The following is a 15,361-nucleotide window of genomic DNA, read 5'->3' on the forward strand; positions in this document are numbered from 1 at the left end:
TGCATTTTTAAACATCACCGGAATTTCTAGAACAATGGAAGAGTTCCGAAGCATTTTTAAACATCAGCAGAATTCCGAGAACAATGGAAGAGTACCGAAGCATTTTTAAACTTCAGCGGATTTCCGAGAAAAATGAAAGTGTTCCGAAGCATTTTTAAACTTCCATGGAATTCCGAGAACAATGAAAGAGTTCCGAAGCATTTTTAAATGTCAGCGGAATTCCGAGAATAATGGAACATTTCTGAAGAATTTTAAAACTTCAGTGGAATTTCGAGAACAATGTAAGGGTTCCGAAGCATTTTTAAACTTCAGCGGAATTCCGAGAACAATGGAAGAGTTCCAAAGCAATTTTAAACTTCAACGGAATTCCGAGAACAATGGAAGAGTTCCAAAGCAATTTTAAACTTCAACGGAATTCCGAGAACAATGGAAGAGTTCCGAAGCATTTTTAAACTTCAAAGGAATTTCGAGAACAATGGAAGAGTTCCGAAGCATTTTTAAACATCAGCAAAATTCCGAGAACAATGGAAGAGTTCCGTTGCATTTTTAAACTTCAGCGGAACACATAGAACAATGGAAGAGTTCCGAAGCATTTTTAAACTTCAGCGGAATTCCGAGAACAATGGAAGAGTTCTGAAGCATTTTTACACATCAGCGGAATTCGAGAACAATGGTAGTGTTCCGAAGCATTTTTACACGTCAGCGGAATTCCGACAACAATGGAAGAGTTCCGAAGCATTTTTACACATCAGCAGAATTCCGAGAACAATGGAAGAGTTCAGAAGCATTTTTAAACGTCTGCAGAATTCCGAGAAAAATGGAAGAGTACCGAAGCAATTTTAAACTTCAGCGGAATTCCGAGAACAATGGAAGAGTTCCGAAGCATTTTTAAACATCAGCAGAATTCCGAGAACAATGGAAGAGTACCAAAGCATTTTTAAACTTCAGCGGATTTCCGAGAAAAATGGAAGGGTTCCGAAGCATTTTTAAACTTCCATGGAATTCCGAGAACAATGAAAGAGTTCCGAAGCATTTTTAAATGTCAGCGGAATTCCGAGAATAATGGAACAGTTCTGAAGAATTTCAAAACTTCAGTGGAATTTCGAGAACAATGGAAGAGTTCCAAAGCAATTTTAAACTTCAACGGAATTCCGAGAACAATGGAAGAGTTCCAAAGCAATTTTAAACTTCAACGGAATTCCGAGAACATTGGAAGAGTTCCGAAGCATTTTTAAACCTCAGTGGAATTCGGAGAACAATTGAAGTGTTCCGAAGCATTTTTAAACGTCAGTGGAATTCCGAGAACAACGGAAGAGTTCCGAAGCAATTTTAAACTTCAGCGGAATTCCGAGAACAATGGAAGAGTTCCGAAGCATTTTTAAACTTCAAAGGAATTTCGAGAACAATGGAAGAGTTCAGAAGCATTTTTAAACGTCAGCAGAATTCCGAGAAAAATGGCAGAGTACCGAAGCATTTTTAAACTTCAGCGGATTTCCGAGAAAAATGGAAGGGTTCCGAAGCATTTTTAAACTTTTATGGAATTCCGAGAACAATGAAAGAGTTCCGAAGCATTTTTAAATGTCAGCGGAATTCCGAGAATAATGGAACAGTTCTGAAGAATTTCAAAACTTCAGTGGAATTTCGAGAACAATGGAAGAGTTCCGAAGCAATTTTAAACTTCAGCGGAATTCCGAGAACAATGGAAGAGTTCCGAAGCATTTTTAAATGTCAGCAAAATTCCGAGTACAATGGAAGAGGTCCGAAGCATTTTTAAACGTCAGCGGAATTCCGAGAATAATGGAAGAGTTCTGAAGCATTTTTAAACTTCAGCGGAATTCCAAGAACAATGGAAGAGTTCCGAAGCATTTTTAAACGTCAGAGGAATTCCGAGAACAATGGAAGAGTTCCGAAGCATTTCTGAATGTGAGCGGAATTAAAGAACAATGGTAGTGTTCCGAAGCATTCTTACACGTCAGCGGAATTCCGAGAAAAATGGAAGTGTTCCGAAGCATTTTTAAACTTCAGCGGAATTTCGAAAACAATGGAAGAGTTCCGAAGCATTTTTAAACTTCAGCGGAATTACAAAATCAATGGAAGAGTTCCGATGCATTTTTAAACATCACCGGAATTTCTAGAACAATGGAAGAGTTCCGAAGCATTTTTAAACATCAGCAGAATTCCGAGAACAATGGAAGAGTACCGAAGCATTTTTAAACTTCAGCGGATTTCCGAGAAAAATGGAAGTGTTCCGAAGCATTTTTAAACTTCCATGGAATTCCGAGAACAATGAAAGAGTTCCGAAGCATTTTTAAATGTCAGCGGAATTCCGAGAATAATGGAACATTTCTGAAGAATTTTAAAACTTCAGTGGAATTTCGAGAACAATGTAAGGGTTCCGAAGCATTTTTAAACTTCAGCGGAATTCCGAGAACAATGGAAGAGTTCCGAAGCATTTTTAAACTTCAAAGGAATTTCGAGAACAATGGAAGAGTTCCGAAGCATTTTTAAACATCAGCAAAATTCCGAGAACAATGGAAGAGTTCCGTTGCATTTTTAAACTTCAGCGGAACACATAGAACAATGGAAGAGTTCCGAAGCATTTTTAAACTTCAGCGGAATTCCGAGAACAATGGAAGAGTTCTGAAGCATTTTTACACATCAGCGGAATTCGAGAACAATGGTAGTGTTCCGAAGCATTTTTACACGTCAGCGGAATTCCGACAACAATGGAAGAGTTCCGAAGCATTTTTACACATCAGCAGAATTCCGAGAACAATGGAAGAGTTCAGAAGCATTTTTAAACGTCTGCAGAATTCCGAGAAAAATGGAAGAGTACCGAAGCAATTTTAAACTTCAGCGGAATTCCGAGAACAATGGAAGAGTTCCGAAGCATTTTTAAACATCAGCAGAATTCCGAGAACAATGGAAGAGTACCAAAGCATTTTTAAACTTCAGCGGATTTCCGAGAAAAATGGAAGGGTTCCGAAGCATTTTTAAACTTCCATGGAATTCCGAGAACAATGAAAGAGTTCCGAAGCATTTTTAAATGTCAGCGGAATTCCGAGAATAATGGAACAGTTCTGAAGAATTTCAAAACTTCAGTGGAATTTCGAGAACAATGGAAGAGTTCCAAAGCAATTTTAAACTTCAACGGAATTCCGAGAACAATGGAAGAGTTCCAAAGCAATTTTAAACTTCAACGGAATTCCGAGAACATTGGAAGAGTTCCGAAGCATTTTTAAACCTCAGTGGAATTCGGAGAACAATTGAAGTGTTCCGAAGCATTTTTAAACGTCAGTGGAATTCCGAGAACAACGGAAGAGTTCCGAAGCAATTTTAAACTTCAGCGGAATTCCGAGAACAATGGAAGAGTTCCGAAGCATTTTTAAACTTCAAAGGAATTTCGAGAACAATGGAAGAGTTCAGAAGCATTTTTAAACGTCAGCAGAATTCCGAGAAAAATGGCAGAGTACCGAAGCATTTTTAAACTTCAGCGGATTTCCGAGAAAAATGGAAGGGTTCCGAAGCATTTTTAAACTTTTATGGAATTCCGAGAACAATGAAAGAGTTCCGAAGCATTTTTAAATGTCAGCGGAATTCCGAGAATAATGGAACAGTTCTGAAGAATTTCAAAACTTCAGTGGAATTTCGAGAACAATGGAAGAGTTCCGAAGCAATTTTAAACTTCAGCGGAATTCCGAGAACAATGGAAGAGTTCCGAAGCATTTTTAAATGTCAGCAAAATTCCGAGTACAATGGAAGAGGTCCGAAGCATTTTTAAACGTCAGCGGAATTCCGAGAATAATGGAAGAGTTCTGAAGCATTTTTAAACTTCAGCGGAATTCCAAGAACATTGGAAGAGTTCCGAAGCATTTTTAAACGTCAGAGGAATTCCGAGAACAATGGAAGAGTTCCGAAGCATTTCTGAATGTGAGCGGAATTAAAGAACAATGGTAGTGTTCCGAAGCATTCTTACACGTCAGCGGAATTCCGAGAAAAATGGAAGTGTTCCGAAGCATTTTTAAACTTCAGCGGAATTTCGAAAACAATGGAAGAGTTCCGAAGCATTTTTAAACTTCAGCGGAATTACAAAATCAATGGAAGAGTTCCGATGCATTTTTAAACATCACCGGAATTTCTAGAACAATGGAAGAGTTCCGAAGCATTTTTAAACATCAGCAGAATTCCGAGAACAATGGAAGAGTACCGAAGCATTTTTAAACTTCAGCGGATTTCCGAGAAAAATGGAAGTGTTCCGAAGCATTTTTAAACTTCCATGGAATTCCGAGAACAATGAAAGAGTTCCGAAGCATTTTTAAATGTCAGCGGAATTCCGAGAATAATGGAACATTTCTGAAGAATTTTAAAACTTCAGTGGAATTTCGAGAACAATGTAAGGGTTCCGAAGCATTTTTAAACTTCAGCGGAATTCCGAGAACAATGGAAGAGTTCCGAAGCATTTTTAAACTTCAAAGGAATTTCGAGAACAATGGAAGAGTTCCGAAGCATTTTTAAACATCAGCAAAATTCCGAGAACAATGGAAGAGTTCCGTTGCATTTTTAAACTTCAGCGGAACACATAGAACAATGGAAGAGTTCCGAAGCATTTTTAAACTTCAGCGGAATTCCGAGAACAATGGAAGAGTTCTGAAGCATTTTTACACATCAGCGGAATTCGAGAACAATGGTAGTGTTCCGAAGCATTTTTACACGTCAGCGGAATTCCGACAACAATGGAAGAGTTCCGAAGCATTTTTACACATCAGCAGAATTCCGAGAACAATGGAAGAGTTCAGAAGCATTTTTAAACGTCTGCAGAATTCCGAGAAAAATGGAAGAGTACCGAAGCAATTTTAAACTTCAGCGGAATTCCGAGAACAATGCAAGAGTTCCGAAGCATTTTTAAACATCAGCAGAATTCCGAGAACAATGGAAGAGTACCAAAGCATTTTTAAACTTCAGCGGATTTCCGAGAAAAATGGAAGGGTTCCGAAGCATTTTTAAACTTCCATGGAATTCCGAGAACAATGAAAGAGTTCCGAAGCATTTTTAAATGTCAGCGGAATTCCGAGAATAATGGAACAGTTCTGAAGAATTTCAAAACTTCAGTGGAATTTCGAGAACAATGGAAGAGTTCCAAAGCAATTTTAAACTTCAACGGAATTCCGAGAACAATGGAAGAGTTCCAAAGCAATTTTAAACTTCAACGGAATTCCGAGAACAATGGAAGAGTTCCGAAGCATTTTTAAACTTCAAAGGAATTTCGAGAACAATGGAAGAGTTCCGAAGCATTTTTAAACATCAGCAAAATTCCGAGAACAATGGAAGAGTTCCGTTGCATTTTTAAACTTCAGCGGAACACATAGAACAATGGAAGAGTTCCGAAGCATTTTTAAACTTCAGCGGAATTCCGAGAACAATGGAAGAGTTCTGAAGCATTTTTACACATCAGCGGAATTCGAGAACAATGGTAGTGTTCCGAAGCATTTTTACACGTCAGCGGAATTCCGACAACAATGGAAGAGTTCCGAAGCATTTTTACACATCAGCAGAATTCCGAGAACAATGGAAGAGTTCAGAAGCATTTTTAAACGTCTGCAGAATTCCGAGAAAAATGGAAGAGTAACGAAGCAATTTTAAACTTCAGCGGAATTCCGAGAACAATGGAAGAGTTCCGAAGCATTTTTAAACATCAGCAGAATTCCGAGAACAATGGAAGAGTACCAAAGCATTTTTAAACTTCAGCGGATTTCCGAGAAAAATGGAAGGGTTCCGAAGCATTTTTAAACTTCCATGGAATTCCGAGAACAATGAAAGAGTTCCGAAGCATTTTTAAATGTCAGCGGAATTCCGAGAATAATGGAACAGTTCTGAAGAATTTCAAAACTTCAGTGGAATTTCGAGAACAATGGAAGAGTTCCAAAGCAATTTTAAACTTCAACGGAATTCCGAGAACAATGGAAGAGTTCCAAAGCAATTTTAAACTTCAACGGAATTCCGAGAACATTGGAAGAGTTCCGAAGCATTTTTAAACCTCAGTGGAATTCGGAGAACAATTGAAGTGTTCCGAAGCATTTTTAAACGTCAGTGGAATTCCGAGAACAACGGAAGAGTTCCGAAGCAATTTTAAACTTCAGCGGAATTCCGAGAACAATGGAAGAGTTCCGAAGCATTTTTAAACTTCAAAGGAATTTCGAGAACAATGGAAGAGTTCAGAAGCATTTTTAAACGTCAGCAGAATTCCGAGAAAAATGGCAGAGTACCGAAGCATTTTTAAACTTCAGCGGATTTCCGAGAAAAATGGAAGGGTTCCGAAGCATTTTTAAACTTTTATGGAATTCCGAGAACAATGAAAGAGTTCCGAAGCATTTTTAAATGTCAGCGGAATTCCGAGAATAATGGAACAGTTCTGAAGAATTTCAAAACTTCAGTGGAATTTCGAGAACAATGGAAGAGTTCCGAAGCAATTTTAAACTTCAGCGGAATTCCGAGAACAATGGAAGAGTTCCGAAGCATTTTTAAATGTCAGCAAAATTCCGAGTACAATGGAAGAGGTCCGAAGCATTTTTAAACGTCAGCGGAATTCCGAGAATAATGGAAGAGTTCTGAAGCATTTTTAAACTTCAGCGGAATTCCAAGAACAATGGAAGAGTTCCGAAGCATTTTTAAACGTCAGAGGAATTCCGAGAACAATGGAAGAGTTCCGAAGCATTTCTGAATGTGAGCGGAATTAAAGAACAATGGTAGTGTTCCGAAGCATTCTTACACGTCAGCGGAATTCCGAGAAAAATGGAAGTGTTCCGAAGCATTTTTAAACTTCAGCGGAATTTCGAAAACAATGGAAGAGTTCCGAAGCATTTTTAAACTTCAGCGGAATTACAAAATCAATGGAAGAGTTCCGATGCATTTTTAAACATCACCGGAATTTCTAGAACAATGGAAGAGTTCCGAAGCATTTTTAAACATCAGCAGAATTCCGAGAACAATGGAAGAGTACCGAAGCATTTTTAAACTTCAGCGGATTTCCTAGAAAAATGGAAGTGTTCCGAAGCATTTTTAAACTTCCATGGAATTCCGAGAACAATGAAAGAGTTCCGAAGCATTTTTAAATGTCAGCGGAATTCCGAGAATAATGGAACATTTCTGAAGAATTTTAAAACTTCAGTGGAATTTCGAGAACAATGTAAGGGTTCCGAAGCATTTTTAAACTTCAGCGGAATTCCGAGAACAATGGAAGAGTTCCGAAGCATTTTTAAACTTCAAAGGAATTTCGAGAACAATGGAAGAGTTCCGAAGCATTTTTAAACATCAGCAAAATTCCGAGAACAATGGAAGAGTTCCGTTGCATTTTTAAACTTCAGCGGAACACATAGAACAATGGAAGAGTTCCGAAGCATTTTTAAACTTCAGCGGAATTCCGAGAACAATGGAAGAGTTCTGAAGCATTTTTACACATCAGCGGAATTCGAGAACAATGGTAGTGTTCCGAAGCATTTTTACACGTCAGCGGAATTCCGACAACAATGGAAGAGTTCCGAAGCATTTTTAAACTTCAGCGGAATTCCGAGAACAATGGAAGCGTTCCGAAGCATTTTTAAATGTCAGCAGATTTCCGAGAACAATGGAAGAGTTCCGAAGCATTTTTAAACCACAGTGGAATTCCGAGAACAATTGAAGTGTTCCGAAGCATTTTTAAACTTCCATGGAATTCCGAGAACAATGAAAGAGTTCCGAAGCATTTTTAAATGTCAGCGGAATTCCGAAAATAATGGAACAGTTCTGAAGAATTTCAAAACTTCAGTGGAATTTCGAGAACAATGGAAGAGTTCCGAAGCAATTTTAAACTTCAGCGGAATTCAAAGAACAATGGAAGACTTCCGAAGCATTTTTAAATGTCATCAAAATTCCGAGTACAACGGAAGAGGTCCGAAGCATTTTTAAACGTCTGCAGAATTCCGAGAAAAATGGAAGAGTACCGAAGCAATTTTAAACTTCAGCGGATTTCCGAGAAAAATGGAAGTGTTCCGATGCATTTTTAAACTTCCATGGAATTCCGAGAACAATGAAAGAATTCCGAAGCATTTTTAAATGTCAGCGGAATTCCGAGAATAATGGAACAGTTCTGAAGAATTTTAAAACTTCAGTGGAGTTTCGAGAACAATGGAAGAGTTCCGAAGCATTTTTAAACGTCAGCAGAATTCCGAGAACAATGGAAGAGTTCCGAAGAATTTTTAAACCTCAGCGGAATTCCGAGAACAATTGAAGTGTTCCGAAGCATTTTTAAACGTCAGCGGAATTCTGAGAACAATTGAAGTGTTCCGAAGCATTTTTAAACGTCAGCGGAATTCCGAGAACAACGGAAGAGTTCCGAAGCAATTTTAAACTTCAGCGGAATTCCGAGAACAATGGAAGAGTTTCGAAGCATTTTTAAAATTCAAAGGAATTTCTAGAACAATGGAAGAGTTCAGAAGCATTTTTAAACGTCAGCAGAATTCCGAGAAAAATGGAAGAGTACTGAAGCATTTTTAAACTTCAGCGGATTTCCGAGAAAAATGGAAGGGTTCCAAAGCATTTCTGAATGTCAGCGGAATTCCGAGAATAATGGAACATTTCTGAAAAATTTTAAAACTTCAGTGGAATTTCGAGAACAATGGAAGGGATCCGAAGCATTTTTAAACTTCAGCGGAATTCCGAGAACAATGGAAGCGTTCCGAAGCATTTTTAAACGTCAGCAGAATTCCGAGAAGAATGGAAGAGTTCCGAAGCATTTTTAAACCTCAGTGGAATTCGGAGAACAATTGAAGTGTTCCGAAGCATTTTTAAACGTCAGTGGAATTCCGAGAACAACGGAAGAGTTCCGAAGCAATTTTAAACTTCAGCGGAATTCCGAGAACAATGGAAGAGTTCCGAAGCATTTTTAAACTTCAAAGGAATTTCGAGAACAACGGAAGAGTTCCGAAGCAATTTTAAACTTCAGCGGAATTCCGAGAACAATGGAAGAGTTCCGAAGCATTTTTAAAATTCAAAGGAATTTCGAGAACAATGGAAGAGTTCAGAAGCATTTTTAAACGTCAGCAGAATTCCGAGAAAAATGGAAGAGTACCGAAGCATTTTTAAACTTCAGTGGATTTCCGAGAAAAATGGAAGGGTTCCAAAGCATTTCTGAATGTCAGCGGAATTCCGAGAAGAATGGAACATTTCTGAAGAATTTTAAAACTTCAGTGGAATTTCGAGAACAATGGAAGGGATCCGAAGCATTTTTAAACTTCAGCGGAATTCCGAGAACAATGGAAGCATTCCGAAGCATTTTTAAATGTCAGCAGAATTCCGAGAAGAATGGAAGAGTTCCGAAGCATTTTTAAACCTCAGCGGAATTCCGAGAACAATTGAAGTGTTCCGAAGCATTTTTAAACGTCAGCGGAATTCCGAGAACAATGGAAGAGTTCCGAAGCAATTTTAAACTTCAGCGGAATTCCGAGAACAATGGAAGAGTTCCGAAGCATTTTTAAACGTCAGCAGAATTCCGAGAAAAATGGAAGAGTACCGAAGCATTTTTAAACTTCAGCGGATTTCTGAGAAAAATGGAAGGGTTCCGAAGCATTTTTAAACTTTCATGGAATTCCGAGAACAATGAAAGAGTTCCGAAGCATTTTTAAATGTCAGCGGAATTCCGAGAATAATGGAACAGTTCTGAAGAATTTCAAAACTTCAGTGGAATTTCGAGAACAATGGAAGAGTTCCGAAGCAATTTTAAACTTCAGCAGAATTCCGAGAACAATGGAAGAGTTCCGAAGCATTTTTAAATGTCAGCAAAATTACGAGTACAATGGAAGAGGTCCGAAGCATTTTGAAACGTCAGCGGAATTCCGAGAATAATGGAAGAGTTCTGAAGGATTTTAAAACTTCAGCGGAATTCCGAGAACAATGGAAGAGTTACGAAGCAATTTTAAACTTCAGCGGAATTCCGAGAACAATGGAAGAGTTCCGAAGCATTTTTAAACTTCAAAGGAATTTCGAGAACAATGGAAGAGTTCTGAAGCATTTTTAAACATCAGCAAAATTCTGAGAACAATGGAAGAGGTCCGATGCATTTTTAAACTTCAGCGGAATTCGGAGAACAATGGAAGAGTTCCGAAGCATTTTTACACATCAGCAGAATTCCGAGAACAATGGAAGAGTTCAGAAGCATTTTTAAACGTCTGCAGAATTCCGAGAAAAATGGAAGAGTACCGAAGCAATTTTAAACTTCAGCGGAATTCCGAGAACAATGGAAGAGTTCCGAAGCATTTTTAAACATCAGCAGAATTCCGAGAACAATGGAAGAGTACCAAAGCATTTTTAAACTTCAGCGGATTTCCGAGAAAAATGGAAGGGTTCCGAAGCATTTTTAAACTTCCATGGAATTCCGAGAACAATGAAAGAGTTCCGAAGCATTTTTAAATGTCAGCGGAATTCCGAGAATAATGGAACAGTTCTGAAGAATTTCAAAACTTCAGTGGAATTTCGAGAACAATGGAAGAGTTCCAAAGCAATTTTAAACTTCAACGGAATTCCGAGAACAATGGAAGAGTTCCAAAGCAATTTTAAACTTCAACGGAATTCCGAGAACATTGGAAGAGTTCCGAAGCATTTTTAAACCTCAGTGGAATTCGGAGAACAATTGAAGTGTTCCGAAGCATTTTTAAACGTCAGTGGAATTCCGAGAACAACGGAAGAGTTCCGATGCAATTTTAAACTTCAGCGGAATTCCGAGAACAATGGAAGAGTTCCGAAGCATTTTTAAACTTCAAAGGAATTTCGAGAACAATGGAAGAGTTCAGAAGCATTTTTAAACATCAGCAGAATTCCGAGAAAAATGGCAGAGTACCGAAGCATTTTTAAACTTCAGCGGATTTCCGAGAAAAATGGAAGGGTTCCGAAGCATTTTTAAACTTCCATGGAATTCCGAGAACAATGAAAGAGTTCCGAAGCATTTTTAAATGTCAGCGGAATTCCGAGAATAATGGAACAGTTCTGAAGAATTTCAAAACTTCAGTGGAATTTCGAGAACAATGGAAGAGTTCCAAAGCAATTTTAAACTTCAACGGAATTCCGAGAACAATGGAAGAGTTCCAAAGCAATTTTAAACTTCAACGGAATTCCGAGAACAATGGAAGAGTTCCGAAGCATTTTTAAACTTCAAAGGAATTTCGAGAACAATGGAAGAGTTCCGAAGCATTTTTAAACATCAGCAAAATTCCGAGAACAATGGAAGAGTTCCGTTGCATTTTTAAACTTCAGCGGAACACATAGAACAATGGAAGAGTTCCGAAGCATTTTTAAACTTCAGCGGAATTCCGAGAACAATGGAAGAGTTCTGAAGCATTTTTACACATCAGCGGAATTCGAGAACAATGGTAGTGTTCCGAAGCATTTTTACACGTCAGCGGAATTCCGACAACAATGGAAGAGTTCCGAAGCATTTTTACACATCAGCAGAATTCCGAGAACAATGGAAGAGTTCAGAAGCATTTTTAAACGTCTGCAGAATTCCGAGAAAAATGGAAGAGTAACGAAGCAATTTTAAACTTCAGCGGAATTCCGAGAACAATGGAAGAGTTCCGAAGCATTTTTAAACATCAGCAGAATTCCGAGAACAATGGAAGAGTACCAAAGCATTTTTAAACTTCAGCGGATTTCCGAGAAAAATGGAAGGGTTCCGAAGCATTTTTAAACTTCCATGGAATTCCGAGAACAATGAAAGAGTTCCGAAGCATTTTTAAATGTCAGCGGAATTCCGAGAATAATGGAACAGTTCTGAAGAATTTCAAAACTTCAGTGGAATTTCGAGAACAATGGAAGAGTTCCAAAGCAATTTTAAACTTCAACGGAATTCCGAGAACAATGGAAGAGTTCCAAAGCAATTTTAAACTTCAACGGAATTCCGAGAACATTGGAAGAGTTCCGAAGCATTTTTAAACCTCAGTGGAATTCGGAGAACAATTGAAGTGTTCCGAAGCATTTTTAAACGTCAGTGGAATTCCGAGAACAACGGAAGAGTTCCGAAGCAATTTTAAACTTCAGCGGAATTCCGAGAACAATGGAAGAGTTCCGAAGCATTTTTAAACTTCAAAGGAATTTCGAGAACAATGGAAGAGTTCAGAAGCATTTTTAAACGTCAGCAGAATTCCGAGAAAAATGGCAGAGTACCGAAGCATTTTTAAACTTCAGCGGATTTCCGAGAAAAATGGAAGGGTTCCGAAGCATTTTTAAACTTTTATGGAATTCCGAGAACAATGAAAGAGTTCCGAAGCATTTTTAAATGTCAGCGGAATTCCGAGAATAATGGAACAGTTCTGAAGAATTTCAAAACTTCAGTGGAATTTCGAGAACAATGGAAGAGTTCCGAAGCAATTTTAAACTTCAGCGGAATTCCGAGAACAATGGAAGAGTTCCGAAGCATTTTTAAATGTCAGCAAAATTCCGAGTACAATGGAAGAGGTCCGAAGCATTTTTAAACGTCAGCGGAATTCCGAGAATAATGGAAGAGTTCTGAAGCATTTTTAAACTTCAGCGGAATTCCAAGAACAATGGAAGAGTTCCGAAGCATTTTTAAACGTCAGAGGAATTCCGAGAACAATGGAAGAGTTCCGAAGCATTTCTGAATGTGAGCGGAATTAAAGAACAATGGTAGTGTTCCGAAGCATTCTTACACGTCAGCGGAATTCCGAGAAAAATGGAAGTGTTCCGAAGCATTTTTAAACTTCAGCGGAATTTCGAAAACAATGGAAGAGTTCCGAAGCATTTTTAAACTTCAGCGGAATTACAAAATCAATGGAAGAGTTCCGAAGCATTTTTAAACCTCAGTGGAATTCGGAGAACAATTGAAGTGTTCCGAAGCATTTTTAAACGTCAGTGGAATTCCGAGAACAACGGAAGAGTTCCGAAGCAATTTTAAACTTCAGCGGAATTCCGAGAACAATGGAAGAGTTCCGAAGCATTTTTAAACTTCAAAGGAATTTCGAGAACAACGGAAGAGTTCCGAAGCAATTTTAAACTTCAGCGGAATTCCGAGATCAATGGAAGAGTTCCGAAGCATTTTTAAAATTCAAAGGAATTTCGAGAACAATGGAAGAGTTCAGAAGCATTTTTAAACGTCAGCAGAATTCCGAGAAAAATGGAAGAGTACCGAAGCATTTTTAAACTTCAGTGGATTTCCGAGAAAAATGGAAGGGTTCCAAAGCATTTCTGAATGTCAGCGGAATTCCGAGAAGAATGGAACATTTCTGAAGAATTTTAAAACTTCAGTGGAATTTCGAGAACAATGGAAGGGATCCGAAGCATTTTTAAACTTCAGCGGAATTCCGAGAACAATGGAAGCATTCCGAAGCATTTTTAAATGTCAGCAGAATTCCGAGAAGAATGGAAGAGTTCCGAAGCATTTTTAAACCTCAGCGGAATTCCGAGAACAATTGAAGTCTTCCGAAGCATTTTTAAACGTCAGCGGAATTCCGAGAACAATGGAAGAGTTCCGAAGCAATTTTAAACTTCAGCGGAATTCCGAGAACAATGGAAGAGTTCCGAAGCATTTTTAAACGTCAGCAGAATTCCGAGAAAAATGGAAGAGTACCGAAGCATTTTTAAACTTCAGCGGATTTCTGAGAAAAATGGAAGGGTTCCGAAGCATTTTTAAACTTTCATGGAATTCCGAGAACAATGAAAGAGTTCCGAAGCATTTTTAAATGTCAGCGGAATTCCGAGAATAATGGAACAGTTCTGAAGAATTTCAAAACTTCAGTGGAATTTCGAGAACAATGGAAGAGTTCCGAAGCAATTTTAAACTTCAGCAGAATTCCGAGAACAATGGAAGAGTTCCGAAGCATTTTTAAATGTCAGCAAAATTACGAGTACAATGGAAGAGGTCCGAAGCATTTTTAAACGTCAGCGGAATTCCGAGAATAATGGAAGAGTTCTGAAGGATTTTAAAACTTCAGCGGAATTCCGAGAACAATGGAAGAGTTACGAAGCAATTTTAAACTTCAGCGGAATTCCGAGAACAATGGAAGAGTTCCGAAGCATTTTTAAACTTCAAAGGAATTTCGAGAACAATGGAAGAGTTCTGAAGCATTTTTAAACATCAGCAAAATTCTGAGAACAATGGAAGAGGTCCGATGCATTTTTAAACTTCAGCGGAATTCGGAGAACAATGGAAGAGTTCCGAAGCATTTTTACACATCAGCAGAATTCCGAGAACAATGGAAGAGTTCAGAAGCATTTTTAAACGTCTGCAGAATTCCGAGAAAAATGGAAGAGTACCGAAGCAATTTTAAACTTCAGCGGAATTCCGAGAACAATGGAAGAGTTCCGAAGCATTTTTAAACATCAGCAGAATTCCGAGAACATTGGAAGAGTACCAAAGCATTTTTAAACTTCAGCGGATTTCCGAGAAAAATGGAAGGGTTCCGAAGCATTTTTAAACTTCCATGGAATTCCGAGAACAATGAAAGAGTTCCGAAGCATTTTTAAATGTCAGCGGAATTCCGAGAATAATGGAACAGTTCTGAAGAATTTCAAAACTTCAGTGGAATTTCGAGAACAATGGAAGAGTTCCAAAGCAATTTTAAACTTCAACGGAATTCCGAGAACAATGGAAGAGTTCCAAAGCAATTTTAAACTTCAACGGAATTCCGAGAACATTGGAAGAGTTCCGAAGCATTTTTAAACCTCAGTGGAATTCGGAGAACAATTGAAGTGTTCCGAAGCATTTTTAAACGTCAGTGGAATTCCGAGAACAACGGAAGAGTTCCGATGCAATTTTAAACTTCAGCGGAATTCCGAGAACAATGGAAGAGTTCCGAAGCATTTTTAAACTTCAAAGGAATTTCGAGAACAATGGAAGAGTTCAGAAGCATTTTTAAACATCAGCAGAATTCCGAGAAAAATGGCAGAGTACCGAAGCATTTTTAAACTTCAGCGGATTTCCGAGAAAAATGGAAGGGTTCCGAAGCATTTTTAAACTTCCATGGAATTCCGAGAACAATGAAAGAGTTCCGAAGCATTTTTAAATGTCAGCGGAATTCCGAGAATAATGGAACAGTTCTGAAGAATTTCAAAACTTCAGTGGAATTTCGAGAACAATGGAAGAGTTCCAAAGCAATTTTAAACTTCAACGGAATTCCGAGAACAATGGAAGAGTTCCAAAGCAATTTTAAACTTCAACGGAATTCCGAGAACAATGGAAGAGTTCCGAAGCATTTTTAAACTTCAAAGGAATTTCGAGAACAATGGAAGAGTTCCGAAGCATTTTTAAACATCAGCAAAATTCCGAGAACAATGGAAGAGTTCCGTTGCATTTTTAAACTTCAGCGGAACACATAGAACA

This window comes from Phyllobates terribilis, unplaced genomic scaffold, assembly GCF_046119375.1.
Source record: "Phyllobates terribilis strain yellow unplaced genomic scaffold, ASM4611937v1 Scaffold_5__5_contigs__length_657084704, whole genome shotgun sequence".
In the NCBI taxonomy this organism is placed as follows: Eukaryota; Metazoa; Chordata; class Amphibia; order Anura; family Dendrobatidae; genus Phyllobates; species Phyllobates terribilis.